At 38.2% G+C, this 23,656-nt stretch overlaps 1 long non-coding RNA gene across 4 annotated transcripts in view; it reads right to left on the minus strand.

The window, feature by feature from the left end:
• Window positions 1–14,198: 14,198 nt before the first annotated feature.
• Window positions 14,199–23,656, minus strand: part of LOC120790154 — a 28,454-nt gene continuing 18,996 nt past the window's right edge. Inside the window, exons 4-5 of one of the 4 annotated variants that reach the window (XR_005707506.1) lie at window positions 23,398–23,614; window positions 14,199–14,948 (exon numbers count right to left, since the gene is read on the minus strand). This is a non-coding gene — a long non-coding RNA (uncharacterized LOC120790154). Of the gene's footprint in view, window positions 14,949–17,099; window positions 18,269–20,090; window positions 20,727–22,093; window positions 22,350–23,397; window positions 23,615–23,656 lie in introns of those variants that run through there. The other 3 variants (XR_005707507.1, XR_005707508.1, XR_005707509.1) reach the window with 3 other exon arrangements.

Genomic DNA, 23,656 nt, shown 5'->3' on the forward strand with positions numbered 1-23,656 from the left:
ACCAGCTGTCTACACAGGCAGCGTAATGGCTCGCATATCACTCAAACCGTAGGCTTGATCTTGTTGTGACCACCACCAATCTAACCTTCCTCCAGGACCCCTACTCTAAAAGAGCAGCACCATCATGAATCCAGAAAGTTCTGTCCTGGATTATAACTGTTTTGACAGCTGAGAAAGATGTTTTGAGTTTCCCAGCCGTGTTCATCTGGCCGATTTCGGAAATTTGTAAGGGAGATAATTTTTATTGTTTTGAAATACTGCGGTGTAGTGTCACATACTGGTAATTGAATTGATAATTGGTGTATTGCCACTAAACTTCTGGTTTATTACTTAGTTATCTACGGTATGTTTTGTGGTGGTGGGCCTCCATGTAATATTCTGTGTTGGTCAATTCCTGTTGTCAGATTAGTTATTTTTCATTTGTGAAAAAGTCTTCCCAAAATAACTTTGTCTTTGAAGAAGAAATGACTCCATGACCCCACACTGAGTTTATACCCCAATTTATCACAGCTGCTGCATTACACTCCAGTCCATTTGTTGGCTGTAATGCACTGCACAGTATAATGTTTAGTAGAGATTTACATAGTAAGTTTAGCTGATGTGGTTGTATTTAGTTGTATTGAGCCTTGTTCCCACTCTGAAGTTCTGCTGAGCGATAAACTTTTAAAGGCAGACTTTGTGGTGTTTGCGAGTCATTCCTGGCAAATGACCACAAAGAGATGTCACATGTTGGTGACTTAGTGGTGCCATTTTGATGTATCTTGTTTGGAAACTTAAGATAACATTACCAAATCAGTGTCTCTGTTTTGGAAAAAAAGTTTAGAAATCCTTGAGACAGTCTTAATTTTGCATCAAAAGTAGTTCCAACACATTTCACTGAAATCTGTTAAAAACGATGCAATATCCTGTTATGGGCTTGTTAAGAACAGAAAAAAAACAAGACTAAAAGAGTCTCCTTGGAAGAGGTGGTATTAATGTCTTTTGTTAGGTCTTTAGGACAGATATACATTTCTGGCTTGGAGGAAAAATTGTGCCAGTCAGCATGCTCAGTTATAGAGGGATAATTTACTCTTTGACTCACAGAAAGGCATATTTTCCATTGGAATGAAAGCATAAACACAGAGTCTCACAAACTGGCTCAGTTAATGTGACAAAATGCAGTCTGTGAAAGGAATAAAACAAAACGTCTTTTATTTAAACTAAATGAAACATAGTAATAGAACAGATTGTGGAAATTAACAAAGTCAGCGATGGAAGCAATACATGCACATGGATCTGTGAGAATGGAATTGTAGAATGGTGTAAAAATGTGAAAATGGACAAGTTGTAGTGAGTACCGGCAGGGAAAATGAGAGTCTAAGATAACTTTTAAAGCCCACAGAGCCCAGCTAGCAAATGTTTGCTATTGTCTGAGGACATCTGTGGTTCGGTGCGTCAACATTGCAAGGACCAGTACAGCGTGTCAGCCCATTTGATGACGAGCACTGACTTCATTTGACGCTAAATTCACACAATAATTACATGTAGGCGCACAGAACAACACGAAGGCAGTCACCACACCACATCTCACTTTAGCAACATACTGGTATATTGTTGTAACAAGCAAGGTTTCTTGTTTTACAGAGATGCACTCATTTTGTGTAATAATGAAAAGGTGATAAAAAATTTTACGACCAAAAATGTGTACATCAAGTCTTTCTCACCAAATGAAATTGGGATACTCAATGCATTGCCTACTTTGTTCTAGCAGTTGTCCAATTTTATTTTTAGATTTTTTTATTTTTACTTTATGTATTTTTAATCATGTTGTTTGTTGAAACCTTGTCCCTGCAGTTTATCCTCATCTTTGTCCTGTACTGACAATTGTCCTGTATCGTTCTTAAAAAACAATTTTTCACAACATGAACAGTAAGTTACTAACTAACTAACTCATTAGCTAACTAAGTATTATGTACTTCCTACTTTACTTTCTGTACTTTACTTTACTATATTTTACTTTACTTTACTGTACACTTGACCACACTCTTAGAAGTTTGTTTGGAAGGGATGAAGTTTTGTGATTACTTTTGCTCTTGTTTTTATGGAGGCTAAATGTACTTATTGTAAGTTGATTGTAAGTTGAACTAAAGCATAAAAAAAAGACTATAATATGTACAGATAGATTTCATACTATGGCCAAGCTGAAACATTTCATATGTGCATAAACTAAACTCTGCTCTCCTTTGGCTTTGTCAGAGATCTAATAACAGCTGTGTTTCCCTTGAAGTGTTTGAAATCAACTTCCTCAAGAAAATCACCTAAAGATATTTGTGGTAAAATTGGCCAATTTTCTACTCTTCCTGAAGACCCCGTTTGCACCTGCCATTATCATGTGACAATGAATCTAGGTAAAGAAGAATGCATGTTAAATATGCAGAATTCTTTGTGATTGCAATGCAATTGGATTGGCCAGAACAACTCCCTCACAATATGATAAGATGAGGATAAATTTAAACTTTATAAAATCCCTCAGGGGAAAATAACAAGAATGCTTAATGATACCAGGTGTAAAAACAAAGGCCCTGGATCAGATTTCATTATCCAGATAATGTATCCAGATAAACATCACATTAATACCAGGTGGAAAGTGGTTTCAGAATAAGGGCTTTCCACAGCCTTCACATTTTAATTGATTCATTGCAATGCGCAATGCAGTGTTGAGTTAGTCTCACGAGTAGCTCCGATGCATCAAACTCAATGAACATAGTACAAACGTTGGATTAGTTTGTTAGAAGTTGTAAATTAGTAAATTATGAAGCTGTAGGCCCTCTGATAAACATGGTTACTCAGTAGTTGTGTTTAGTAGTGCAGCGGTGTTTTCCACTGGACAGACTGTATTATTGCACATGGCATCTGTAAAAAAAATACATTTTTGAGAGAAAATAACTAAATGTAATGTGTTTTGTAGTTTTACAAAAACTACTGAGGTGATGGGATGGCAAGTTGGAGGGAGTCAAAGTCATCATCAGCTTGTTGTACATGTCACTGATACAGTGTTCGTGTCATCAGTATGCACGTCTCCTGGCTCATACTCTGCCGTTAGGTGTTTTCAGATGTATCACACTGTGTTTCAAGGACCCAATTCTTAATTTATGACCCTGCACTCTCCAGCAGTGACTCAGCAGGTGTCTCAATATGTTGCATATACCTTGGCTTCCTGAGAATAAACACAGCGAAATGAACTGTATGCCTCTCACTGATGTAATTTCATTTGTCTCACGCTGCTCTCCGGTGCACCATTATCAAACAGATTTCTCCCTCTTTGAATACATCTGAAATGCCTGCATAGCTTTGGGTGGCATACAGGAGAATCGAAATTCACAGTGTTTATGTATGCCTAAGACGTGTTGGTCTTTGAGAAGTTCGGCTATTATGGTGGGAAAAATATTGAAACAGAAACAAAGAAAGTCACAATGTGAATAGAGCCAGAAAACTTTAATTTTCTTTGCATCCTCCTGGCAACAGATTAAATATGACAACGTGTGTTGAATTCTGAGCTACATTGTTTTTATTTTAGTTTAAATGTCCCTCTTGCTGTTCTGTTCATCCCTACACTATTAGCTAACAATGAAACCTGCTACACTGGCTGCCGGTATCTATGTTGACAAAAATCTGTCTTGCAACCTTTGTTGTACGACAAGAGCAATTAAAGCTGCGCTAATAAATATTTTTTACACTAACAATGGAACATGACTGTGTGTAATGTGAAAAGTCTTGCTGATAGTGGAAAATTCAAAGAATTATTACCCAACTTTAAAGTTCTTTTTCAGTTTTTCAAAACCTTTTAGCTTTTAGCTAATAGTAGCTATCAGGCACTTATGGTTTTTTCTTAACAGATGGTATTTTTTGTAATCATTTAAATTATGTTACTGTTTTATTTTTTACGTTTTAAATTTTATTTACTTTTATTTCTTTGTTTGTACTGTAAAGCCCTTGATAACTTTATTTTTAAAGGTGCTAGATAAATACATTATTATTACATCATTATTAATATTGTTGTTGTTGTTGTAGTTTTCGTTTTTCTGGCCTGCAAATTCCACTTTTATCAATTAATGTATACTAAAAAATTACATTAATAAACACACTTTATGCTACCTGCCAGAAGGGACCAAAACGCAACTGACCATAAATATTGGATTTACAGTCATCAGATGATCAGAACCACAACTACAAATTACTGGATTGGCCGGAATATAATAGAGATTTGACATTGTTGGACCTATTATATTCAATACATATTTATATCAAAGGGTTGCTCTATGTAATGAACCTCATAGATAATTATAACTTGACTGCAGTTTCCCCTAGCCTGCAATTGTTCTATTTTGGTAAACACTCAGCGATCAGGCCACTTTCACATGGGCAGCTATTTTCACGAAAAAGCAGCCAACAACGTTAGCAACTAGCGGGTGAACATAGCGGAGCATTTAGCAGCTGAAGAAACAGATATTTTTCTTATAAGTTAGAGAAGACCAAAACAGGGCTAAAAGACCGTGAATATTGCACTTAGATTCACAAAGTGTCCAGAAACATGACTCCAAATGAATGTCTGTGTTGCTCTGTGTCTGCTGTGTAAATAAGCAAATGTTTGATAAAAAGTCCTATACTGTATATATCAACTGGCTGATATATACAGTATAGGACCTAACGGCTGTTTGTCAGTATTGACAAACAGCCGTTAGGTCAAAAAAATAAGGTAATGGCCAAAAAATGAGGTAATGCAGGCTTAATGTTTCTAGAATATTGATTCCTTCATGTCCATGGGTGTTTTTTTTGGGGGGGTGGCTGTGGCTCAGGTGGTAGAGCGGGTCATCCACTAACTGGAAGGTTGGTGGTTCAATCCTCGGCTCCTCCAGTCCACGTGTCGAAGTGTCTTTGGGCAAGACACTGAAGATGATACTGAACCCCAAATTGCCCTGACGGCTCACATCAGTATGTTTGAGTTTGTGAAAATGCGATGTATGAATGTGTGTACAAATGGGCGAATGTGGCATGTAGTGTAAAGTGCTTTGAGTGGTTGACTAGAAAAGCGCTATCAAATTGCAATCCATATACCTGTTTTCAAAAACATCTCCAAGAGTAGAAATGGAGGTCGCAAAGAATCCCCAGGAATGTGTGCTTGCACTTGAAGAGAACACGGAGGTGTCATCTGGCCCCCAAATTGCCCTGATGGCTCACATCAGTATGTTTGAGTTTGTGAAAATGCGATGTATGAATGTGTGTACAAATGGGCGAATGTGGCATGTAGTGTAAAGTGCTTTGAGTGGTTGACTAGAAAAGCGCTATCAAATTGCAATCCATATACCTGTTTTCAAAAACATCTCCAAGAGTAGAAATGGATGTCGCAAAGAATCCCCAGGAATGTGTGCTTGCACTTGAAGAGAACGCGGAGGTGTCATCTGGCCCCTGTGTGTAAGACTTTTGGTGTCTTAATTGAGACTCTTTAAGTGGCGGGATTCTCAGGCTGTCTTTCCACGCCGGGAGTGTCGGGCCTTGACGGAGCAACCAGGCCTGACCCAAAAGGTAACAATACCTTCTAAGTTTTAGCAGCTTAATATGGGGTAACCTTCCCTCTCTAATCCTAAGCCTCAGGTAGGCACTAACTGAGTGGTTGAGACTTCCCTCTTGTACCCATTTTCTAAATATGCCAGGGACCAGCCTCGATGTGAGAGACAGAGGTACCCCATCCTAGTTCCTAACAGGCCCCAAGGAATGGTTTAGGCTCCTGTTGCCCAAGTGGGTCTTGCAGAGTTAACCTCTAGCATCCACGGGGAAGGGGCCTGACCTGAAAGCGGTAGGGAGGACCAAGCCTGGTCGACTGGTGGTGAAGGAGTCTACTGAGACGAGTCCTCCTTTAATGAAGTATGATTTCTTTTATTTACATTTCACAATAAAACTTCCTCTGAGTGGTACAGAGATACTATATTCTACTAAAAAACATTAAAACAATGTTTTTTAGCTAAAGTCTCACTCGGTTGAGCTAAGATGTGCTTTCTCTTCTCTTCTATCTTCTTTTCTGCCTCTAGTTTCTCTTTTTTGGATTCTGTCTGGTTTATGTACAGAACATTACACTGTGTGCGTGTCAAAGTCATATGTCTGTACAGTTTCCTGTTTTTGACAACAGCACATCCCTTTATGGAATTTCATGTACTTACATGGCAAATTGTCACTGTTGAAATTCAGAAAGTTCAAACTTTTTTCCTTTTTGCATCCTTCAACACAAGGGCACTGCCAATGCCCTGCTAGATTACATTGCGTTGCATTATGGCAAAAGTTGAGCTGATTTTTTTCTTTTCTTGACCCTGCATTTTTTTTTTTACAGGACTGTCCCCATTCAAATGAATGAAGGGGCTGTATTTTTTTATGCAGTGTTAATGTCTTTCTGAACTAGTGGGAATTCCAACCGAAAACAACCCTGCATTTAAACAGGGCAGGGGTTCCTCAGTTGTGTTGTTTAAGGTAAGCAAGTAACAGATTAATGCGTTAAAAGGTTTATCAGACACCAAAACACAGCATATTGGTTTGTAATATTCATAAACAGAATCGTTTAACTGATCTTTTATCACAACATTTGCAAGGTTAACACTAGAAATACTTTGTTTGAGTAAAATAATAAATAATCTATCTAATGTGTGTTTGGATGTATCTAAATGGCCAATCGTGGATGAAGTCATGTTGAATAGCAGCAAAAGTTGAGCCTGGTTCAACTTAGCAAATTTTGTATTTTCAGCTTTTTCTGCTGCCCCCATGTGCCCAAAAAATATGTAAATAATTAATGCCACAAATTTTCCACAGCTACATTCTTATAGATGCAGAGAGAGGTACAGCTACATCTCTCTATGCATCTATAAGAATGGGGTTTTAACTTGAAGATGAGCCCAAAAGACAACACTAGAGCATGGTGTTCTCAGACTAATTTAACATCCCCAGAGTGTTTTATAGAGACTCACTAGTGTGGCCAAAATTTCACATTACGAGAATGCTGATATTATCTTTATATTCCTTTTATTCTGGGTGCATTTGCAGATTAACATGCTTTGAAAGTCCCATAATCTACAAACATGACCTTGCTAATTGGATTACAGCTTTAGCATTGCTGAAACTATTGAGATGATAAGCTTCATGTGTTTGATATACTTGTTAAATTCCCGCCTAAGACGTGAGCAGAGCCAGGATGGGGGAGATAACTCCTTTATGCAAGATCAAATAAGCACTGAATTAGAGGGCAAAAAGTTCTTCATCAATATACCTCCATTTGATGGGCTTAATTTATTTCAAAGAGGCATTAAAATAGACTTGGAATATTTTACTTTTGTTCTGCCACGAAAAATAGTTCAAACATACTCTCAGTCTTCTTTCAGGCAATCTGGGCAGGATCTTCATTCTCAAATTAGGCTGTTTTTATTCCTGGAGAAGTGCCTTAAATCGCAAATGAGCCTTGATGAGTAGGAGATGCATTAAATTTTGATCTTTATAGCTGTATTATTTAATGCGAGGAGTGCGCTCACCTTCAGTGCGTCGTACTCCTTTGATGTCTTGCCGTTCAATATCCCCATGGAAGAAAGCTATTTAATTTAAGGTATTTTCATAAGAATGTGAGGCAGTAAAAATGAATTGCTTCATAACACTTATGGCTTTTGCCACTTTAAAATGAGGTGGTGACTGAAAATGAAACCATGTAACATGAGACTCGGGTGGTACTATCAGTCCTGTCTTCATATACAACAAATTTGCAATAGCAAAGCTGTTTTCTTTTCATTTATTGATTATTTGTTATGGACAGATGCAGAATACATAGAAAATTGCACAATTATCCATCGCAGTGCATCACTACTGCACTACACTACATCTGCTATTTTCCAATGCCTGTCCCAACGGTTTTGTAGGAAATCAACCTCTGCCAGCAAATACATAATCAATGATGGTTATCAGATCAAATTATAAGTATTTGTAGGACCTCAGCCCACTCAAAATGGTGAGTGAGACGGTTACCCTGCAATACATTGTTGCTGTGAGCATTTGCTTTTACAGAAGTGATGCAGGAAAGTTAATAAATCTCTCAAGGAATCCAAGTGGACATGAACACTTGGTCTTCACATCTACTATCAGCAATATGCTGCAGTTAACAATGTGAGAGAAGGTTACGGTATAGACAGTCGTCAATGTTTACTATTTAATTTGTATATGAATTTCAATGTATTTACAATGTTCTAATAAGAACTTTTAAACTATGTTTTAGAGAAGATAGGTTACTCAAATGACTTTGTTTTCATGCAAATTGGTGACTGTCATGCTGGCAACATCAAGAGAAGAATGAACTGAACCTTGAATACACTTGAAGCCAACTGTTCAAAATATAGCATGGCTGTAAATGAGAGCAACAAAGTGCGTGTTAATTACGGGTTCTGATGAAAATCTACCACAAATTGACCTTGGTTCACAGTTAGGCATTGTGCAATAACAGGTACACCTACCATACACTCACTGAGCACTTTATTAGAGACAAATGTACACCTCCTTATTAATGCAATTATCCGATCAGCCAATCTTGTGGCAGCAGTGCAATCATGAAATCATGCAGATAAAAGTCAGGAGTTTAATTTAATCTTAACATCAAACATCAGAATGGTGGGAAAATGTGATCTTAGACTGTGGCATGATTGTTGGTGCCAGACAGGCTGCTTTGATTATGGTTTTAAACTGCTGATCTCCTGGGATTTTCATGCACAACATTCTCTAGAGTTTACTCAAAATCGTATGAAAAACAAAAAACATCCAATGTGTGGCAGTTTTTCACACAGAAACACCTTGTTGATGAGAGAGGTCAGAGGAGAATAGACTGGTTGGAGCTGACAGAAAGACTACGATAACTCAGATAAGCACTCTTTACAACTGTGATGAGCCAAAAAGCATCTCAGAATGCACAACACATCAAACCTTAAAGTGGATGGGCTACCATAGCATGACCACATTGGGTTCCAGCCCTGGCAGACAAGACCAGAAATCTGAGGCTGCAGTGGGCACAGGCTCACCAAAACTGGACATTTGAAGTCTGGAAAAACTTAGCCTGGTCTGATGAATCTGAATTTCTGCGGATGCTCACAGATGGTAGGGTGAGAATTTTGCATCAGCAGCATGAATCCATGGACCCAACCTGCCTTGTGTCAACAGTCCAGGCTCATGTCGATGTAACGGTGTGGGGAATGTTTTCTTGACTTACTTTGGGCCCCATAATACCAACCAATCATTGTTCGGATTCCGCAACCTGAATGTGCAGCTTACAAATCTGCAGAAATGATGCGATGCAGTGCTGTCAACAAGGTCCAGAATCTCAAATGAATTTTTCCATCACCTTGTGGAATCCATGCCACAAAGAACTGGGGCTGTTTGACAACAAAGGGAGGCCCTACCCAGTATTAATAACGTTGTACCCAATAAAGTGCTCTGTGAGTGTATATTTACTTCTGATTAAAGTGCCCTGACCTCATTTAAACCACATGTTGAGGAGAAAGCAAGCCACTTAAATAGAATTATATTTTTTTTTACAAATTATCATACCCCGTTTAGAAAGTGTTCAAAGTTGCCCTCTATTCTGCTGTTTTTATATCAATATGAATCTTGTCTTAAAGTGGCTCTAAAAGCCGTAGAGACCCTCACCACATGGCGAGGGTGAAATCTTTGCTTTGAGCGTGGTCCTCTACACCCTACTTAACCTGATAATTAGAGGCTTCCATCAAAACAAGCTTTAGTAAGAAAGAAAAAGGTCAGGTTGTTGCATAAGATGAAGCACCAGCTTGATACTATGCATGACGACCAATTGAGTTGTACTGTATACTCAGATTGACTCAAAGGAAGAATCACCATAAAATCACACTAGGTTCAAGTGACATAAGCTGACACAACACCAAAAATAATAATTTCTGTTTTAGTTAGGGAATTTGGTACATCCAAGCATGAATGCAAGACATGGCAAATTAACAGAAACACACAGTGATATAAAAAGATGCATATAAATAGGATTTAAAGATTTTAATTTTACCATGTGGTAAAATAAAAATACAGAATAAAAATTGGGCAAAATTGAGTAAAACAAATACAACAGAACATAAGTTGCAGTGCAGTGCAATATATGAATGAATAGACCCAAATTTAATGTAATAAAAGGCAGTATTTACAGTAGTTGAGTCGATTGAAGATGAATACCTGGGCAGGTTTTTCTCAATCTAGCTGAGATGCAGTTCTTTGATTCTTGATATATTGTTAAAGTGATAATATGCTGTCTTAATGTGACTCTTAAATCTGAGTCCATGACTTAACTTGGTTAAGTTTTTGGCATGAGCAAATCAAGCTGAGCTCTGACTTTTAAATGGAACCAAAACAATCATTTTGGTTTTATTTAGGGAATTTGGCACATCCAAGCACTTCACAGTCACTTGGTAATTATTGTTATGTAAAGGTGTATGTTGTCTGCTTTATTAAGGTAAGGTAATTATGGTCTTATCATTTTTCATAATCTGAGCTAGCGGGAGCATGTTGCCAAGACAAAAAGTCCTCCAACCAGAATAACCATATAGGTTGTTTGTATGTATCCTCCGAGGTGGCCATAATAAGCTGCTTGCACAGATGACCTATAGGATTGTTTTTTAGGGGAGTGCAGTATCTGAAAAGAAGTGGGCCCCCAACGAGCCTTGGGGTAGAGGTCTTCGGCATTCAGTTTTGAGGAACCAAGACCCAACTCTTGGCCCGAAATGGACCGCACCCATATTCTACTTAGTCTAAGGAGGTCGGGTAGGATTTTGTTTTACTGCTGTGGGTCTTGGGTCTGTTTGTCAATATGTCCAATACCTGAGTGGATCTGAACGGACCCGAGCGTTGTGGTATCAGCTCTGAGCAGGTGGTATGCCACAATCACTGCGGGAGAAAACAGTGAGACTGTTGCAAGAGGGGGTCACTTCACAGATGATATTGCTGAACTCAAGTCATATATCATTCAAACATTGTTCAGATTTTTTCTTTAAATTGGAAATAAAACAAATCAGTGAAGGAATTTTGAAAATTAATTTATGCACGTTGGTAGGTTTTCTATGGGTCCATTTCAGGTAGGGTCCAACATTCTGGACCCGTGGAGACTTCTAGCTTGGGGGACTCCACATCACTTTTGTATGCTCGAATGTGTAATTACGATCAACACAAAGTTGTCCCTGTCCTATAACTGGGATTCAAACAAATTTATTGCTATGGAAGAAAGTCCCACCCAATTTTACAGTGGGTCAACTGTGTAGATAACAGCACTGAGATTTAACAATACTTGATTGGGAAGGTGGAGACGTACACCACCTTCAGCACTGGTGCTCATCTGCCACTGGCATGTCCTTTGAGCATGATGAAATTGATAATGGTCTTAATCACTATTTATAAGCACAGACAAGAGAATCTTTTTTATATTTCATATTTGAAAATGTTGGAGCATTACGTTGCTGTTGAGTAATTTTACTTTTGTTAACAGAATTGTAATGCATATAGACTATTGTTTGGACCTAATGTTTTTATTGTGATATTTTAGTCAATAAACCAATAGGGCACTGATTTTATGAAATTCTTCCCTTCATTTATAGACTAAACTGGAAGTTCAATAAGAAGAGTGAAATAGAGAAAATTGCTTCAAGTCAAAGGTCAACCCAGAACATGCTTTAGGTTCTGTTTGAAGAAATTCAATTTTTCATGGAGTTTGCTGATTCAGTGGTGATATTTCATTTCCCAGAATCAGCATTGAATCTTTGAGCATGCAGAGAGAAATAATACGCTTGAGTTTCCATTATGAACACAGACTGTGAGATAGAATTAGAAAAGGACCAGCGCTGCCATGTTCAAACCTGCTGATTTATCCCCTCTCCTGAAGAGAGAAATCAAATGGTGTATGTATTTGTGGTGTATTTGTGGAAGTAGAAGGGAAGAGACACAGAGTATGTATGGGTGTGCATGCCACCAAGGCATAGTTGACGATGTTGCCTATATCAGAAGCTCCCAGACTGGCATCCAGAATGTCCAGGGGTTCTTATAGTTCTGAATTTGCGAAGTTTTTTACAAGTTTGTGTGGAGAGACTGGAGGTTATAACCTCAATCATTACTATTTTTCTTTTTAAAATTTATTTCAATCAGGTTCAGGAGCCAGTTCTGTCCTCAGGCTCCAAACCATAAAGTTTTATTTTCAAACTAGATTTATTTCACGTTAGTTGGCACTTTGGTGAGGGGAAAGATTTTTATTTATCTTATTGTTCATAATGAGCTGTACTCCTACCTTATCACATTTGTAAGATTACTTTTTTAGCCACGCTTTTTAGCCACGTTTTAGCCATGCTATGCCTTGCAATGCGTCCCAATTTCATACTACATACTAACTTAATTCTATATATCCAATTTTCTTATTGTACTGTTTTTGTAGTTAGTATACAAAAACAACCAACATTCTTAAATGTTTTATACCAGGAATACGCGATACATGTACTGATGCATATCAGTAAAACTGTTTCTGGGGTGTCTGAAGCTATTTCACCACGATCCAAAGTTTGTGTTATTCCTCTTCCTTTGTGCATTCCCTTGTGGGAGAATACTGTCCATCGACAGCAGAGCTAAGAAGTCATTTTCGGTATGCATTCTGACTGTTTTGAGTATACTTAATTTAGTCACTTTTGTAAAAACACTTCATACTTAAGACCTACTTAAAATTACTACGTAGTATCATTTGGGACACCGCATTCGTCTTGTTTGTCATAGCATCCCATGCTCATCCCAGCCCACCTAATCCATAACCCTGCCATAGACCTGTGTATACACAAGCCGCTGCAGCATTTTAAAAGCATCAATTCTGAATGAAGGTTCAGGGGAAAAACGGAAAGGAAGTTTTTGTGGAAATCTTGCAAAGAAGAAAACCTTGTAGAGTTGTGGCAGTAACAGCCCTGTTTGTGTCCTGCTATTTTTTTCCACACTGCCTCCTTTCTTGTTCTGTCATGCTGGCAGCTGGAGAAGACATCATACAAAGTTTAGTTCTTTAAAACTATGCTTTACAATTGAAAAGATAATAACCCCTGGTGTGTGCCCTCGGACTCAGTATGAGTTCCTGCACCTGGAACTGATTGGCAGTGAGTCAAAAGATTTAACACCTTGGCAAAAGTGGATTTTGAAACATCAGGACTTCCTCAGGCTTCGTGTGTTGCCTTGTTAGGCTTTCAGCACTCTGGAGGTGTGTATGTGTCGTTTCAGGAAATACACTGTATCCATTCTTTCAGATCTCTCAGCTGCCTTTGAGACAGTCGATCGATCAATCCATTGCTTTATGCATGTTGTGAAAATTCAGGGACAGGCCCTTCAGTGGTTTGCCTCCTACCTCCAAGACCATTCATCCTCTGTTAGAATTGATAATATGTCGTTTTCCTCTGCACTCTTCTCCTTTGGAGTACCACAAGGCCCAATGAAGAGTCTCTCTACATTGGTTACCAGTGAGGTATAGAATTGATTTTCAGATTTTTTTATTTTATATTTTTAAAGCACTGCATGGTCTGACACCAGTTTACATCTCTGAACTGCTCATCCCCCTATTCAGACTCAGAACCCTCAGATCTGCGGACAAATTACTGCTCTCCATTCCACGCACCCGGTTCAAAACCAAAGTTGATTAAGCCTTTTCAGTTGTTGGCCCTATATTGTGGAATAGTTTGCCTCTAACAATGTGATCTTCCCCTTCCATTGATATCTTTAAAACCCGTCTAAAGACCTCTTTAGCCTCTTAATTGTCATCATGAAGTCATGCCTGACCACACTCTGGCGTTTATTTGTTTGTATCTAATTCGTTGTTTGTGCAATGCTGTTGGTGTGTTGATTTTATGGAGATATTCTATGCTTTTATTATTTTACTATGATTATTAAAGTTTTTCTGATTCTGATTCTGATCCTCTGCCTTTGTTTTTATTTGATCATTCCTATGTTTTTGTTTGACTGTGATCATCAATCAAATAATCCAGTAATTCAATCACTCTGTAAAGCACTTTGGTCAGTGTTTGTTGCTTTTAAATGTGCTCTATGAATAAATTGACTTTACTTTATGTGTACACATTAAACCTATAAAATAATGTTTGGTTTTCCTTGAGGTAGATACATGTACATTTAATTACCCATCTCTTTATTACCTTACATGAGTGAATTGTGTGCATTAAAAATGATAATGGAGATATTGTACATGAAAATACATAAAAACACACTAGTAATCATTTAAAATAGTAACACAGGGAATGCTATTTATTAAATTTACCTGCTTATAAGCAGTGGTAGAAGTGCATTTACTTACTAACACTAACTTCTTTTGTTTGAATTTCTCATACTTTACTTTTACTCTTTATTTTATTCTACTACGCCTTCAGCAACAGTGAAGATATAGAAGACATAGTCCGCAATCAAAGAAGTTTGCATGATTAAACCATAAATACCCGCCAAGGGATAGACACTGCTGGTGAGAAAAAAATAGGCTTTCAGTTTTTCCTGGCGATAATTTGCCTGTCTGGTGGCATTTCTTCCTCCACCAGCAGTCATTGATTGAAGGAGGGTGTTAGTGCGCCAGCTCTCTGGGATGACGTGTTGGTCTTGATCCTCTGCATCTATGAGGGCAGGGGTTATGTATGTGTCCGTTGCCTGTGCTTGCAGATAGTTGTGAAGGGCTGGACAAGCGAGGGTTAGCTGAGACTCTGCCTCTGGATCCAGGGGAATGATGGAGAGGAAGACCCACCATCCGTTGGCAGGTATGCCAAAAGCCTTTTTCTCAACACGTCTTGCCCGAGACAGCCTGTAGTTGTAGCTGCACTGCTCATGGTCAAGATGACTATAAGGGTACAGCTTCAGTAAATGTGGGTGGAGAAGGCCTAAAGGAAAGTATTAATATGGGCATATAGAAATCGATAGAGAAAGCTATTAAGGCTACAGAAAAATGAGACTTATAATTCCTGAAGGTGCTCCCACTGTTGCTGGGTGGTAGAACCATGATATGGTGATATTACTGCTTATTGCTTTCTTCTACCATTTTGATACTTTTGAAAATGTAATGTTAAAACATAATTAATGTAAATGTCACCTTGTCTTTGATGTTGTGAAATTCTACTGAAAATGTACAGCAAAACAAAACCAAAAACAACAACAACAACAAAGGAAATAAATATTGCCGCGCACATGGCCTGTCCTTAAGGTGCCTTGAACAGAAAACCTGAGGGGACAAACATTCCTTTTAAAGATGTTATAATTGCTTCTTTCTTGGGACAACGTCAAAGTAAATGTTTTGGCTATTTCTTCAGTTTTTACCCCTTTCATTTTGAATTAGAAGTCTCAACAGCAGGCACTTCACACAGAGGCTGTGACTTAAGGCCTGTGCCATGTGGGGCCATTTGGTAATCCATCCATGCCCTGGATGATTCTTACCATTACCATTTTTTGCTAAGTGAGTGGTTGCAATTGTCAGAGGCCCTCAGAGGTTTGTGTTTCTGTTATGATCTATTTAATGAGAATGTGTTGATGAAGTGTTCCTCAATAGCTGAACAGGCAGGATGATGGGATGATCATGTTTTGTCCTTATGCAGAATGATTATATTTGCTCTCAAAATGTATTTTTATTGTATAAATATACTGTATAGTATAGCTTTTGACAGTCGTGGTGCAACTTCAGCATTTATTAAATCCTAGCCATGGCACTGCCCTAAAATGAAAAGAGTTTATTCCATGAAATTTGCTGAATCCCAGTATGAGTTGTGAAGCCAAGGCAAATTTCATGATTTCTGAACAATAAAGTTTCATTAACAAACAAACAAACTTATAACTAATCACACACCCAGTGATTTGTAGATGCCAGCAATGAGGCCCACACACACAACTTGTCTATGTTTTTCCTATCTGGCAGTGATTAATGATCAGAATCTTTTCTTCCAGGTAACTGAAGATTAGCTGATAATTTGAAAGATTGTTAATTAAAAATTAAACGCCAATCAGCCACAACAATAAAACCCAGTAACTGGTTTTAACGTTCTGGCTGATCGTTGTATAGTCGGTGTATAACAATTTCAATCTAATGCTGTTTAGTGTTGATACAGCTTGGAAAGTCAAATGTCCACAGTCATGTTTTATTGCTGTGGAAAAAAGGTTGTATTTCAAATCTGTGCCTTATACCTAAATAATACATGCATTCACCATATTAAATAACATCAGCCAGTAAAAGGGAATCAGTCAATGATACGCATATAATAATTACTAGTTCTGGTATGTACTGCCTCCAGGAAATAGCTATATGCTGAGATAGTCCAGTACTCAAACCCGTACAAACCCATATACTCAACTCAACTCTACTTCTGCCGATACCAGCTCTCGTACATTCTCTGCCAAACTGCTGCCTGTACGCCAAAGAATGCCGAAGAGACTTGTTCATGTACCAGGATCACAGCAGACTCAGTGCTTATTAGTCTTTGGACATTCCTCCTGGTTCCTGCTGCCTGCAGACTTACTGCTGCAGTTTGATAAAGTTAAATAAATTTCGGTGCCTGTTAGTGTTAAAAAGTTTTTCTACATTTCGAAATTTTTATTTTCTGTGTTTGTTTGTCTATTAACTGTAACAGAACACACATGGCATCAACACAATTATCACCTTTCCTGATTTCATCATTGATCAATCTAAGGTACCCTGCAGCTTAATATTTAGGGACGATAATTATGCTATGAATATATTGTTTTACTTCCACTCGACACTGGCATATCCTGTAAGTGTGAGCTGCACCCCTGTGGCCTGAAAGGAACACCTAATACTCAAAATACTACCCCTATTAATTCATAAATCTCCACCCATATAAGCCCAACTGTTATCACAAGACTGAAGTGCCATACTTAGATCACGTGATGAAACCTAAACCATTTTCATGACAACTGAGCAAACATCATCTGTTAATGAAGACTATGAGATGTGGTTGTAGGCTCCAGAAAAAGCCGGCAAGTGTACCTTGAGTTAAGATTATAGGTAAAGGGAAGGTAATGCAGCTTTATTTATATAGCACACTTCAAATACAGATGCCATTCAGTGCTTTACATCGGCAAAGAATCAATTAAGATGGATTTAAATGAGAATTAAGACAATTTGATAAAATGAAGTAAAATGCATAACATGAAAATAAAATACAAATACAAATAAAATGCAAATATATGGAAGTGTATTGCTGCCACACCAGAAAAAGAAAAACAGATCAGGATCATGTCGCAACGAGAAACTTTTCTTGTTATAACAATATACTATTTATGACGAAATGTTTCATGTTATAACATGAGAACTTACATTGCTATAACGTGAAACATTTTTGTGGTACTAGAAGAACTGAAGGAGAAAAGTATCTCAACAAACGGACAATTTCGTTATCTACCCAAGGATACTGAGGTTTACAAGGTATGACAAACGTGAACGAAAATTATAATTAGCTACACTTATTCCATTGTTGAGTGTCCTTCGACTGTACTCAAAAATGACACGCTTCGGATATATGCCCTTTTAAGGGCATATATCCAAAGCGCTACTGCATACAAAAAGTTTTGGTTTGTAAAAACAAGTGAAAATACAAAGTAGAAACAAATCAAATCCTATGTTTTTAAAAGTATAGGTTATGGGGAGCTCAAGATAATAGGTTAAGTTCCCATAGATGAAAAGTCTTACTAAGAATTATCCTCTGGGTAATTTCATGAGAATGTGACCAGTAGCTGCTGAGATACAGTATCTATCTCTGGTCCTGAGTGTTGGACAGAGACCAACTGACTGTCAACGCCACACTGAATCCAAATTTTAAAGACACTGCATTTCACAAATTTACAGGAAATATACAAATGCTGAAATTAATACAAAATATCAGCATTATTTTTCAGCTGTATCAGCAGCTTCAACTTATAAATACTAACACCAGCCTCCAGACTCCAACATAGGTGGGACTATTTTTAACACCACGCTAAAGTAACCCTTCAGGGACAAATTAGTGTCAATTGTTAATGGTAGCATGGAGTTGTGGTGCTGGGCAGAAACGCGTGTGGCTACTTATATAGCGGGAGGCCAGTGACCTACTTTAATCAATAAGGCATTAATAGTATAGCGTTGTGTGGCAGCTGTGCACACCATCCATCACTGTGACTTTTCTCCAGCGTGCAGTCCTATCTTCCCTGACAGGGGATACTGAAAACCATCAAAGGAAATGCGTGTGAGTACATAAGTGTGTGTGTGTGTGTGTGTGTGTGTGTGTGTGTGTGTGTGTGTGTGTGCGTGTGCGTGTGCGTGTGCGTGTGCAGGTGCGCCTGGAGCAACAGGAGAAAACGACAAGAAGGTAGATAGAGTTAATTCCTTGGAGGGTTTGAATTGATGCTGACTGGAGGAAATGAAATGCCTGTGAAACTCATACTCTGGTAAGGAGCTAGCTCAGGGCCGTGAGGCAGACGGGTGCATGCAGACACACACACACACACACACACACACACACACACACACACACACACACACACACACACACACACACACAAACACACACACACACACAGGCGCACGTGCGCGAAACTACAAACACCTCAGATTTAAGTACAGACACACACACGTCACACAGACCTCACACTTCAAACTTGTATTCCTGTTCTTCCTATCTGACTGGAGGCACGGTGAGATAACACATTCTCCCAAAAAGCTTTCATCATGGAGGTGCGTGTGTGTGTGTGTGTGTGAGTAAAGGGGGCTCTCTATTAAAAAAAACCAGAAAGGTCCTCTTTGGCACCCTGTCAGTGGAGTTGGATGTCCGACCCCCCCGGCAGCTGCAGAGAGAGTTTGTGATCTCCTGGGGCTGCCTTAATGATATGGGTCAGCTCTTGGCAGTGTGGGTACTTTGGTTAGGAGGACTCTACTCAGCAACACAGGCGCCTGAATTTTGGATTCCAACATGCAGTTTGTTGGACGGGACACTTCTTATCCAATAGGGGTAAGACTTTTTGAATTACAAAAATTCAGTTAGGCTAGGTTTTGATTCAGGTGTATGACATGCTTTTAGTTGTAAAATGACAGCACTCTGATGTCCTTAAACCGGTTATTCCGGGTTTAAGGAGTAAAAGGGCTTAATTAGGGTTGCAGCTGCCACAGTTGGGTCCAGGGGTGAAAATCTAACCACCATCTACAAGCATCTTAACTAAAAAAAATCAAGCCTTTAAAAAAAAAATTAAAAGAATAGTTAAACATTGTTGAAAATACGCTTATTTGTTTTCTTGCTGAGAGTGTGATGAGAAGATTGAGATCAGTAAACTTGAAGCTAGAGTCAGGGGGCAATTATCTGAGTTTAACATAAAGAAAGTAAGCAGGGGGCTCCAGTGTTGGACAGTGACACATTACTTCATAACACATTACAGTAATGTAATCATTTTGAATAACAGGAGATTATAATTTGAAATTCAGTAATTATATTACAGTTAGAAGTCTCAGCAAAGCTCTGACACTTTGGCATTTGGGCGTCAGCTTGTTCGCTTGTCTTGTCAGGAGTTGGATGGTGGGTTAATATCAGCTTGGTCTCTGGATGTGCTGGCTTGTTGCAGGGTTGTTGCATAAGTTGTCTTATTTACATATTTATATGTTGTGCTTGCTAATCACCTAATTTTGTGTGCAGTCACCGAGACCAAGCGAGCTGCAAAATGGTCAGTTTATCCCTTCAGAAAAAACTCAACTACCAGCTTCTTAAACCACAAGCCTCCGTTTTCTCTCACATGTTGCATATAAAAGCTGCGACATGTGGATATGGAGGATTTGGATTTATGAAACAGCAACTCTGAAGGAGCTGGGCTGAGTAACAAAAGAAAAAAAATGAGTAATGTAACCTATTACTTGTGCTGCTGAGTAAAGTATTGTATTGTTAGTAAAGTATTGTAATTACCTTTTAAATAGTATTTAATATTAAATAATAGTGCAAAAATTTCTGGGCCATTGGCCAGGCACACTGACTTCCTGGAGTCTTTGTAAACTTGGCAGAGGACAGTAGTGGGCAATGTGAAACAAGGGGAAAGACATGGGAGTTGGAATGCAACAAAGGTCGCTGGCCAGAGTCAATCTGAGTATGTTGCAGTGACAGGGTGTCATAAAGGAATAGTTCAAAAAGTGGCATGGGAAATACGCTTAGTCCCTTTCCTGCTCAGAGCTGGAAGAAAAGATGAATACAACACTCAAGTCTGTCCATGAGGTATAAAGTGAGTCAGGAAATAAGCAAGCATTATTTTAGCTTGGCATTAAGAGTGAAAATGGAGAAAGAGATAAAACAAAATCTGCCTTCCAAAACCCTTTAATCATGTTTGTTCAAGCCGTGCAAAAACCGATGTGTAAAAATAACAAGTTGTTGTTTTACAGGTTGCTGGTTGCCAGACAATTGGACAGATCCAGGCAAGCCGTTTCCCCCTGCCTCCAGTGCAAAAGTTTTGATTGCAAATCTGTGGCCGTGGACTGCAAAAACCCGATTTGTAAACTCAGTTTTACACGTGGGCTTTTTTTTTTCTCAGCTGACCCCAGGGGGGCTTCATGTAAAAACAAAGTTTGCATGGCATTCAGATCAGAAGAGGGTGCTGAGGGCTGTCTGCTGATGGTGAACAAATGGTCTCCCCATTATCACCTGAAACTGCAAAAAAACAAACTATTTTCGGAGTAATTTACTAACAAAGCATAAAGGAGGAAGTCAACCTGACTTTCTTTGTACTCTTAATTTTGTAATTTAATTTTGTAATTTAATCAATTTTCAAATGGAACATAATCAAGAATGTCCCTTGTCATCAAGTCATTTTCTCAGTGCATTTTAAATGATCACTTTGGGGCCCTGTGGAGGGGTAGCGTTATACAACTTATTGGCAGCCACAATATTGAATTTATTAGCATTAGTTGACCTTACTTATAGATAATATACAAAGTGTATGATGTGTAATTATGTCTTTAAAGGATTTAGAATTACAATTTGACTATCTAGTTTTACTCTGGGATGCCTGCAACATTACCACTTCATGTTAACTTGGTTAACACTCTAATTTAAGCTCTAATAGTATAGATAAGACAGTGTCAGTGATATATAGGGATTGAATTGTACTTATTTTTTACCCTTCTTATTTGCAGGCTTTTATATACCACATTATAATGAAGCACCATATTTCAAAAAGCTATCAGATGTCCATTCTGTCTGTATCTACCTGCACCCCAGGATCAGCAAATCCAGTGCTTTTACTGTGTGGAGGCTTTGTTTGATTGTTTTTTCTCCACCTAGCAATACGTGTGTAGTAGGTGGATGGCTGCTCTGTCCTCACATATGGTGGACAAAATAAGCGATCCCAGAACTTACGAAAGAGAGTGTAAGACAGCAACCTGTGAAATGACCCGTGGATTCTAAAACACCCCAGGAGATGTGAGTAAACTCTATTTCAGGTGTAAGAGGTGTGTAAACAGTGTTTATGTATACTGTCTGGACTCACAAAAAACCCTAGGTTGATACTACAGCAGGACAGTACAGCAATATAACATATGAAACGTATGAAATATAAAAACAGAAAATCAATCAAATAAATACAAAAAAGAGTTTAAGGCGTGACAGATTTGCTTAGTGGCAGCATGACACAATGACAGTGATCTGCGCAAAGAGAGCAGGACCATATTCAGAAGAAGTAGTCACATTTCAAATAGTGGCGAACAGCACATTGATAGTGGGCTCAGAGATAACTGGTAGTCGCTCAGGTGCTTGTCTCTTCAATTTAGACAAGTTCCTGACTTCTATCACTGACGATTGTATGTCAGTGTTGTTTTTTCACAGAGGAAAGAAGACAGACACCAGCTTGTAGATTTGCCTGAAGGGGAACCAGGTAAACATGCAATTTGGCATAAAGGGTTTACCGAATACTTTACAATGGGTTGACATCATACAAATAAAAATAGCTTGTCCAGGTTCTGGGAAAGTTTTACAAGTATTAAGTCCTCACCGTTTAAAAATTCATAATACCTTAAGTAATAATTGGCCTTGTGTCCTGTTAGAAATGGCCTGCCAACACTTTACAGATGTGTGTTTTAAAAACGTCCACAGGAGATCTCAGCTGTAGTACTGGGGTTGGCCACAAATTGGCAGTAAGGCTTTATTTGTTACACGGCATGCAGCCCCATTAATACATTTAAGGAAAAGAAAATCGTGCAGAATGAAGACCAGTGGAATGCTTGATTCTAAAAGTTTGGTGGGAAATCAGCACTCTGTTGTTCCAGGAACTGTTTGCTAGAAGATCAAAAAGAATCAGTCCTCTACCATGATCTACTTGTATTTACAATGGTCCTGCTTCTGAGTTGATTTAACAGACAACGTGCTTATGTTGCTGTGCTACGTTTACAAAATGCTATTTTAAAAGGATTTGTACCTTTAATAAGTTAATGATCAATTGTAAAGAAACAGCCACAGGACACTACAGACTACACCAATCAGCCACAACATTAAAACTGGTAACTTTTAAGCACTTAAGTACTTGGTTTGAAATTGAATAAAAATATTATTAAAAGAATGGTGAAAATCGATGCAGTAGTAGTGAGTTATTGTGATTACTAATTATTCGTATGGGTTAGGCTACATAAATGCATATTTTTATAGCCTGGTAAAATCATCAATCAGACTTTAAAGAGGTCTTCCAGCTGTTTTTACAGGTGTAGTACTTGTCATTACAAGTTCACTGATCTGAATGAGTAAAATTAGTGAATGCCCCTTTATCAAAGAACAGCGTTTCATAATCTGGGGATTTTGTTGTCAGCAGTTACACACATTTCATTTATGTGCTATTTATATTTATTGCGCTATTGAACCACACTGTACTTCATATGCAGAGTTAGCATCCAGCAGTCACAGTATTCATATATATTTAAATGTATCAACTACATTTATTTCATGAATTTCATGAAGTTACTCTGCAGATTAAGATTAATAATAAAAATATCAACAAATAAATTAATGCATTATTGGTTTAGATAAGTTTTGATCCCTTAGGGGAAAATTCACAAGCTACCCAGCAGTATATAAAGTAATTAATAATGCAGCTGGTAAAGGTTGGTTTATTTTAAAGTAATGTACACATTAATGAATCAATAATTATAATCCAATAATGTACATTTTTCTGAAATGGGCATATCTGCATAATTAGTACTCTTTACTTTTGGTACTTTAACTATATTTTGATTACTTTGGTACTTTTACTTAACTAAAATTGTAGGATTGCGGGATTTTTACTTACTTCTTCCGTCAATGTGGGTATGAGCAAAATGTAAAGATGGTTACTCACCCCCAGTTTGAGATGTCTTGGTCGGTGGTTTTGCAGTCAGAGAATTTACTTGGAGGCTAAATGAGTCATCCCACTGCTGCAATGAGTGACCAGCTGTGTTTGGTCAATAAAATCTGTTATCAGATGTTGATAGAACTGGAACCTCAGAATAGGGTTGATCCAGTCCACTCAAACAATGGCAGTCTTTCCCATTTGCACATCTGGATACACACAATACCTGTGTCAAAAGAATGTGATAACAGTAATTGCATGTATCTCA

This window comes from Xiphias gladius, chromosome 5, assembly GCF_016859285.1.
Source record: "Xiphias gladius isolate SHS-SW01 ecotype Sanya breed wild chromosome 5, ASM1685928v1, whole genome shotgun sequence".
NCBI lineage: Eukaryota > Metazoa > Chordata > Actinopteri > Istiophoriformes > Xiphiidae > Xiphias > Xiphias gladius.